Genomic DNA, 9329 nt, shown 5'->3' on the forward strand with positions numbered 1-9329 from the left:
TCCTTTATATACTGAGGTAGAGGCACCCCAAAGACACACAAGTTGACACAAGTTGATCCACGTGATCTATTCCTTAGCCGTGTGCGGTGCCCCCTGCCACCATATTCCTCGATAATACTGTAGCGGAGTTTAGGCGAAGCCCTGCTGCTGTAGTTCATCAAGATCGTCACCACGCCGTCGTGCTGACGAAACTCTTCCCCGACACTTTGCTGGATCGGAGTCCGGGGATCGTCATCGAGCTGAACGTGTGCTCGAACTCGGAGGTGTCGTAGCTTCGGTACTTGATCGGTTGGATCGTGAAGACGTACGACTACTTCCTCTACGTCGTGTCATCGCTTCCGCAGTCAGTCTGCGTTGGGTACGTAGACAATACTCTCCCCTCGTTGCTATGCATCACATGATCCTGTGTGTGCGTAGGAAAATTTTTGAAATTACTACGAAACCCAACACTACTTTCCAATAAGGGAGTAGATACAGTTATCTCATCAAGTTCTACTTTCCTCCCACTCACTTCTTTCGAGAGAAACTCCTTCTCTAGAAAGGATCCGATTTTAGCAACGAAAATCTTGCCTTCAGATCTGTGATAGAAGGTGTACCCAATTGTCTCCTTTGGGTATCCTATGAAGATACATTTCTCCGATTTGGGTTCGAGCTTATCTGGTTGAAGTTTCTTCACATAAGCATCGCAGCCCCAAACTTTGAGAAACGACAACTTTGGTTTCTTGCCAAACCACAGTTCATAAGGCGTCGTCTCAACAGATTTTGATGGTGCCCTATTTAACGTGAATGCGGCCGTCTCTAAAGCATAACCCCAAAACGATAGCGGTAAATCGGTAAGAGACATCATAGATCGCACCATATCAAGTAAAGTACGATTACGACGTTCGGACACACCATTTCGCTGTGGTGTTCCAGGTGGCGTGAGTTGCGAAACTATTCCACATTGTTTCAAATGTAAACCAAACTCGTAACTCAAATATTCTCCTCCACAATCAGATCATAGAAACTTTATTTTCTTGTTACGATGATTTTCTACTTCACTCTGAAATTCTTTGAATTTTTCAAATGTTTCAGACTTGTGCTTCATCAAGTAGATATACCCATATCTGCTCAAATCATCTGTGAAGGTGAGGAAATAACGATATCCGCCACGAGCCTCAACATTCATCGGACCACATACATCTGTATGTATGATTTCCAACAAATCTGTTGCTCTCTCCATAGATCCGGAGAACGTTGTTTTGGTCATCTTGCCCATGAGGCACGGTTCGCAAGTACCAAGTGATTCATAATCAAGTGATTCCAGAAGTCCATCAGTATGGAGTTTCTTCATGCGTTTTACACCGATATGACCTAAACAGCAGTGCCACAAATATGTTGCACTATCATTATCAACTCTGCATCTTTTGGCTTCAACATTATGAATATGTGTATCACTACTATCGAGATTTAATAAAAATAGACCACTCTTCAAGGGTGCATGACCATAAAAGATATTACTCTTATAAATAGAACAACCATTATTCTCTGATTTAAATGAATAACCGTCTCGCATCAAACAAGATCCAGATATAATGTTCATGCTCAACGCAGGCACCAAATAACAATTATTCAGGTCTAAAACTAATCCTGATGGTAGATGTAGATGTAGCGTGCCGACCGCGATCACATCGACTTTGGAACCATTTCCCACGCGCATCGTCACCTCGTCCTTAGCTAATCTTCGCTTAATCCGTAGTCGTTGTTTCGAGTTGCAAATGTTAGCAACAGAACCAGTATCAAATACCCAGGTGCTACTGCGAGCATTAGTAAGGTACACATCAATAACATGTATATCACATATACCTTTGTTCACTTTGCCATCCTTCTTATCCGCCAAATACTTGGGGCAGTTCTGCTTCCAGTGTCCAGTCTGCTTGCAGTAGAAGCATTCAGTTTCAGGCTTAGGTCCAAACTTGGGTTTCTTCACTTGAGCAGCAACTTGTTTGCCGTTCCTTTTGAAGTTCCCCTTCTTCTTCCCTTTGCCCCTTTTCTTGAAACCAGTGGTCTTGTTGACCATCAACACTTGATGCTCCTTTTTGATTTCTACCTCTGCGGCTTTCAGCATCGCGAAGAGCTCGGGAATAGTCTTGTTCATCCCTTGCATATTATAGTTCATCACAAAGCTCTTGTAGCTTGGTGGCAGTGATTGGAGAATTCTGTCAATGACGCTATCATCTGGAAGATTAACTCCCAGTTGAATCAAGTGATTATTATACCCAGACATTTTGAGTATATGCTCACTGACAGAACTGTTCTCCTCCATCTTGCAGCTGTAGAACTTATTGGAGACTTCATATCTCTCAATCCGGGCATTTGCTTGAAATATTAACTTCAACTCCTGGAACATCTCATATGCCCCATGACATTCAAAACGTCGTTGAAGACCCGGTTCTAAGCCGTAAAGCATGGCACACTGAACTATAGAGTAGTCATCAGCTTTGCTCTGCCAGACGTTCTTAACGTCGTCAGTTGCATCAGCAGCAGGCCTGGCACCCAGCGGTGCTTCCAGGATGTAACTCTTCTGTGCAGCAATGAGGATAATCCTCAGGTTACGGACCCAGTCCGTGTAATTGCTACCATCATCTTTCAACTTTGCTTTCTCAAGGAACGCATTAAAATTCAACGGAACAATAGCACGAGCCATCTATCTACAAACAAACATAGACAAGAAAAATACTATCATTGTGAGATGAAGCGGCCCGGACCGACATTACGCGTACGCTTACGCGAGACTGGTTTCACCGTTACGAGCACTCGTGCTTAAAGGTGGCTGGCGGGTGTCTGTCTCTCTCACTTTAGTTGAACCGAGTGTGGCTACGCCCGGTCCTTGTGAAGGTTAAAACGAAGTCTATTTGACAAACTATCGTTGTGGTTTTGATGCGTAGGTGAGATTGGTTCTTGCTTAAGCCCGTAGCAGCCACGTAAAATTTGCAACAACAAAGTAGAGGACGTCTAACTTGTTTTTGCAGGGCATGTTGTGATGTGATATGGCCAAGACATGATGCTATATTTTATTGTATGAGATGATCATGTTTTGTAACCGAAGTTATCGGCAACTGGCAGGAGCCATATGGTTGTCGCTTTATTGTATGAAATGCAAACGCCCTGTAATTGCTTTACTTTATCACTAAGCGGTAGCGATAGTCGTAGAAGCAATAGATGGCGTAACGACAACGATGCTACGATGGAAATCAAGGTGTCGCGCCGGTGACGATGGTGATCACCACGGTGCTTCGAAGATGGAGATCACAAGCACAAGATGATGATGGCCATATCATATCACTTATATTGATTGCATGTGATGTTTATACTTTATGCATCTTATCTTGCTTTGATTGACGGTAGCATTTTAAGATGATCTCTCACTAATTATCAAGAAGTGTTCTCCCTGAGTATGCACCGTTGCGAAAGTTCTTCGTGCTGAGACACCACATGATGATCGGGTGTGATAGGCTCTACGTTCAAATCCAACGGGTGCAAAACAGTTGCACACGCGGAATACTCAGGTTATACTTGACGAGCCTAGCATATACAGATATGGCCTCGGAACACGGGGACCGAAAGGTCGAGCGTGAATCATATAGTAGATATGATCAACATAGAGATGTTCACCATTGAAACTACTCCATCTCACGTGATGATCGGACATGGTTTAGTTGATTTGGATCACGTAATCACTTAGATGACTAGAGAGATGTCTGTCTAAGTGGGAGTTCTTTAGTAATATGATTAATTGAACTTAAATTTATCATGAACTTAGTACCTGATAGTATTTTTCTTGTCTATGTTTGTTTATAGATAGATGGCTCGTGCTATTGTTCCGTTGAATTTTAATGCGTTCCTTGAGAAAGCAAAGTTGAAAGATGATGGTAGCAATTACACAGACTGGGTCCGTAACCTGAGGATTATCCTCATTGCTGCACAAAAGAGTTACGTCCTGGAAGCACCGCTGGGTGCCAGGCCTGCTGCTGATGCAACTGACGACGTTAAGAACGTCTGGCAGAGCAAAGCTGATGACTACTCTATAGTTCAGTGTGCCATGCTTTACGGCTTAGAACCGGGTCTTCAACGACGTTTTGAACGTCATGGGGCATATGAGATGTTCCAGGAGTTGAAGTTAATATTTCAAGCAAATGCCCGGATTGAGAGATATGAAGTCTCCAATAAGTTCTACAGCTGCAAGATGGAGGAGAACAGTTCTATCAGTGAGCATATACTCAAAATGTCTGGGTATAATAATCACTTGATTCAACTGGGAGTTAATCTTCCAGATGATAGCGTCATTGACAGAATTCTCCAATCACTGCCACCAAGCTACAAGAGCTTTGTGATGAACTATAATATGCAAGGGATGAACAAGACTATTCCCGAGCTCTTCGCGATGCTGAAAGCCGCAGAGGTAGAAATCAAAAAGGAGCATCAAGTGTTGATAGTCAACAAGACCACTGGTTTCAAGAAAAGGGGCAAAGGGAAGAAGAAGGGGAACTTCAAAAGGAACGGCAAACAAGTTGCTGCTCAAGTGAAGAAACCCAAGTTTGGACCTAAGCCTGAAACTGAGTGCTTCTACTGCAAGCAGACTGGACACTGGAAGCGGAACTGCCCCAAGTATTTGGCGGATAAGAAGGATGGCAAAGTGAACAAAGGTATATGTGATATACATGTTATTGATGTGTACCTTACTAATGCTCGCAGTAGCACCTGGGTATTTGATACTGGTTCTGTTGCTAACATTTGTAACTCGAAACAGGGACTACGGATTAAGCGAAGATTAGCTAAGGACGAGGTGACGATGCGCGTGGGAAATGGTTCCAAAGTTGATGTGATCGCGGTCGGCACGCTACCTCTACATCTACCATCGGGATTAGTTTTAGACCTGAATAGTTGTTATTTGGTGCCTGCGTTGAGCATGAACATTATATCTGGATCTTGTTTGATGCGAGACGATTATTCATTTAAATCAGAGAATAATGGATGTTCTATTTATATGAGTAATATCTTTTATGATCATGCACCCTTGAAGAGTGGTCTATTTTTATTAAATCTCGATAGTAGTGATACACATATTCATAATGTTGAAGCCAAAAGATGCAGAGTTGATAATGATAGTGCAACATATTTGTGGCACTGCCGTTTAGGTCATATCGGTGTAAAACGCATGAAGAAACTCCATACTGATGGACTTCTGGAATCACTTGATTATGAATCACTTGGTACTTGCGAACCGTGCCTCATGGGCAAGATGACCAAAACACCGTTCTCCGGATCTATGGAGAGAGCAACAGATTTGTTGGAAATCATACATACAGATGTATGTGGTCCGATGAATGTTGAGGCTCGTGGCGGATATCGTTATTTCCTCACCTTCACAGATGATTTGAGCAGATATGGGTATATCTACTTGATGAAGCACAAGTCTGAAACATTTGGAAAATTCAAAGAATTTCAGAGTGAAGTAGAAAATCATCGTAACAAGAAAATAAAGTTTCTACGATCTGATCGTGGAGGAGAATATTTGAGTTACGAGTTTGGTTTACATTTGAAACAATGTGGAATAGTTTCGCAACTCACGCCACCTGGAACACCACAGCGAAATGGTGTGTCCGAACGTCGTAATCGTACTTTACTTGATATGGTGCGATCTATGATGTGTCTTACCGATTTACCGCTATCGTTTTGGGGTTATGCTTTAGAGACAGCCGCATTCACGTTAAATAGGGCACCATCAAAATCCGTTGAGACGACGCCTTATGAACTGTGGTTTGGCAAGAAACCAAAGTTGTCATTTCTCAAAGTTTGGGGCTGCGATGCTTATGTGAAGAAACTTCAACCAAATAAGCTCGAACCCAAATCGAAGAAATGTATCTTCATAGGATACCCAAAGGAGACAATTGGGTACACCTTCTATCACAGATCTGAAGGCAAGATTTTCGTTGCTAAAATCGGATCCTTTCTAGAGAAGGAGTTTCTCTCGAAAGAAGTGAGTGGGAGGAAAGTAGAACTTGATGAGATAACTGTATCTACTCCCTTATTGGAAAGTAGTTCATCACAAGAACCGGTTCCTGTGACAACTACACCAATTAGTGAGGAAGCTAATGATATTGATCATGAAACTTCAGATCAAGTTTCTACTGAACCTCGTAGGTCTACCAGAGTAAGATCCGCACCAGAGTGGTATGGAAATCCTATTCTGGAAGTCATGTTACTAGACCATGATGAACCTACGAACTATGAGGAAGCGATGATGAGCCCAGATTCCGCAAAATGGCTAGAGGCCATGAAATCTGAGATAGGATCCATGTATGAAAACAAAGTATGGTCTTTGGTTGACTTGCCCGATGATCGGCAAGCCATTGAGAATAAATGGATCTTTAAGAAGAAGACTGACGCTGATAGTAATGTTACTGTCTACAAAGCTCGACTTGTTGCAAAAGGTTTTCGACAAGTTCAAGGGGTTGACTACGATGAGACTTTCTCACCCGTAGCGATGCTTAAGTCTGTCCGAATCATGTTGGCTATTGCTGCATTTCATGATTATGAAATTTGGCAAATGGATGTCAAGACTGCATTCTTGAATGGATTTCTAGAAGAAGAGTTGTATATGATGCAACGTGAAGGTTTTGTTGATCCAAAAAGTGCTGACAAAGTGTGCAAGCTCCAACGTTCCATTTATGGACTGGTGCAAGCATCTCGGAGTTGGAATAAACGTTTTGATAGTGTGATCAAAGCATATGGTTTATACAGACTTTTGGAGAAGCCTGTATTTACAAGAAAGTGAGTGGGAGCTCTGTAGCATTTCTAGTTTTATATGTTGATGACATATTATTAATTGGAAATGATATAGAATTTCTGGATAGCATAAAGGGATACTTGAATAAAAGTTTTTCTATGAAAGACCTCAGTGAAGCTGCTTACATATTGGGCATCAAGATCTATAGAGATAGATCAAGACGCTTAATAGGACTTTCACAAAGTACATACCTTGACAAAATTTTGAAAAAGTTCAAAATGGATCAGGCAAAGAAAGGATTCTTGCCTGTGCTACAAGGTGTAAAGTTGAGTCAAACTCAATGCCCGACCACAGCAGAAGATAGAGAGAAAATGAAAGATGTTCCCTATGCTTCAGCCATAGGCTCTATCATGTATGCAATGCTGTGTACCAGACCTGACGTATGCTTAGCAATAAGCTTGGCAGGTAGGTACCAAAGTAATCCAGGAGTGGATCACTGGACAGCGGTCAAGAACATCCTGAAATACCTGAAAAGGACTAAGGATATGTTTCTCGTATATGGAGGTGACAAAGAGCTAGTCGTAAATGGTTACGTCGATGCAAGCTTTGACACTGATCCGGACGATTCTAAATCGCAGACCGGATACGTGTTTTTATTAAACGGTGGAGCTGTAAGTTGGTGCAGTTCTAAACAAAGCGTCGTGGCGGGATCTACATGTGAAGCGGAGTACATAGCTGCTTCTGAAGCAGCAAATGAAGGAGTCTGGATGAAGGAGTTCATTTCCGATCTAGGTGTCATACCTAGTGCATCGGGACCAATGAAGATCTTCTGTGACAATACTGGTGCAATTGCCTTAGCAAAGGAATCCAGATTTCACAAGAGGACCAAGCACATCAAGAGACACTTCAATTCCATTCGGGACCAAGTCCAAGTGGGAGACATAGAGATTTGCAAGATACATACGGATCTGAATGTTGCAGACCCGTTGACTAAGCCTCTCTCACGAGCAAAACATGATCAGCACCAAGACTCCATGGGTGTTAGAATCATTACTATGTAATCTAGATTATTGACTCTAGTGCAAGTGGGAGACTGAAGGAAATATGCCCTAGAGGCAATAATAAAGTTATTATTTATTTCCTCATATCATGATAAATGTTTATTATTCATGCTAGAATTGTATTAACCGGAAACATGATACATGTGTGAATACATAGACAAACATATAGTCACTAGTATGCCTCTACTTGACTAGCTCATTAATCAAAGATGGTTATGTTTCCTAACCATTGACATGTGTTGTCATTTGATTAATGGGATCACATCATTAGGAGAATGAGGTGATTGACATGACCCATCCCGTTAGCTTAGCACTTGATCGTTTAGTATTCTGCTATTGCTTCCTTCATGACTTATACATGTTCCTGTAACTATGAGAATTGTGTAACTCCCGTTTACCGGAGGAACACTTTTGGTACTACCAAACGTCACAACGTAACTGGGTGATTATAAAGGAGTACTACAGGTGTCTCCGAAGGTACATGTTGAGTTAGCATAATTCGAGATTAGGTTTTGTCACTCCGATTGTCGGAGAGGTATCTCTGGGCCCTCTCGGCAATGCTCATCACCTAAGCCTTGAAAGCATGTAACTAATGAGTTAGTTATAAGATGAAGTATTACAGAACGAGTAAAGAGACTTGTCGATAACGAGATTGAACTAGGTATTGGATACCGACGATCGAATCTCGGACAAGTAACATACCGATGACAAAGGGAACAACCTATGTTGTTATGCGGTTTGACCGATAAGGATCTTCGTAGAATATGTAGGAACCAATATGGGCATCCAGGTCCCGCTATTGGTTATTGACCAGAGATGTGTCTCAGTCATGTCTACATCGTTCTCGAACCGTAGGGTCCGCACGCTTAAGGTTTCGATGACAGTTATATTATGAGTTTATGTATTTTGATGTACCGAAGGTTGTTCGGAGTCCCGGATATGATTACGGACATGACGAGGAGTCTCGAAATGGTCAAGACATAAATATTGATATATTGGACGGATATATTTGGACACCAGAAAGGTTCCGGAGAAGTTTGGAGCCCCGGGAGGTTACCGGAACCCCCCGGGAGGTATATGGGCCTTATTGGGCCCATGTAGGAGGAAGAGAGAAGGAGCAAGGGAGGGGGGCGCGCCCCCCCAAGCCCAATCCGAATTGGGGAGGGGGCCGGCCCCCCCTTTCCTTTCTCCTTCCCCCTCTTCCTATTACTACTACTAGTACTACTTCCTAATACTAGTACTCTTTCCTTCCCCCTCCAAATAAGATAAGGAAAAGAGAGGGAAACCTACTTGGAGTAGGTTTCCCCCTCCTCATGGCGCGCCCCCCCTAGGGCCGGCCACCTCCTCCCTCCCTCCTTTATATACGGGGGTAGGGGGCACCCTAGAACACACAAGTTGATCATTGATCGTTCCTTAGCCGTGTGCGGTGCCCCCCTCCACGATATTACACCTCGGTCATATTGTAGCGGTGCTTAGGCGAAGCCCTGCAACAGGAGAAC

Source organism: Triticum dicoccoides, chromosome 3B (genome assembly GCF_002162155.2).
Source record: "Triticum dicoccoides isolate Atlit2015 ecotype Zavitan chromosome 3B, WEW_v2.0, whole genome shotgun sequence".
Classification (NCBI taxonomy): Eukaryota; Viridiplantae; Streptophyta; class Magnoliopsida; order Poales; family Poaceae; genus Triticum; species Triticum dicoccoides.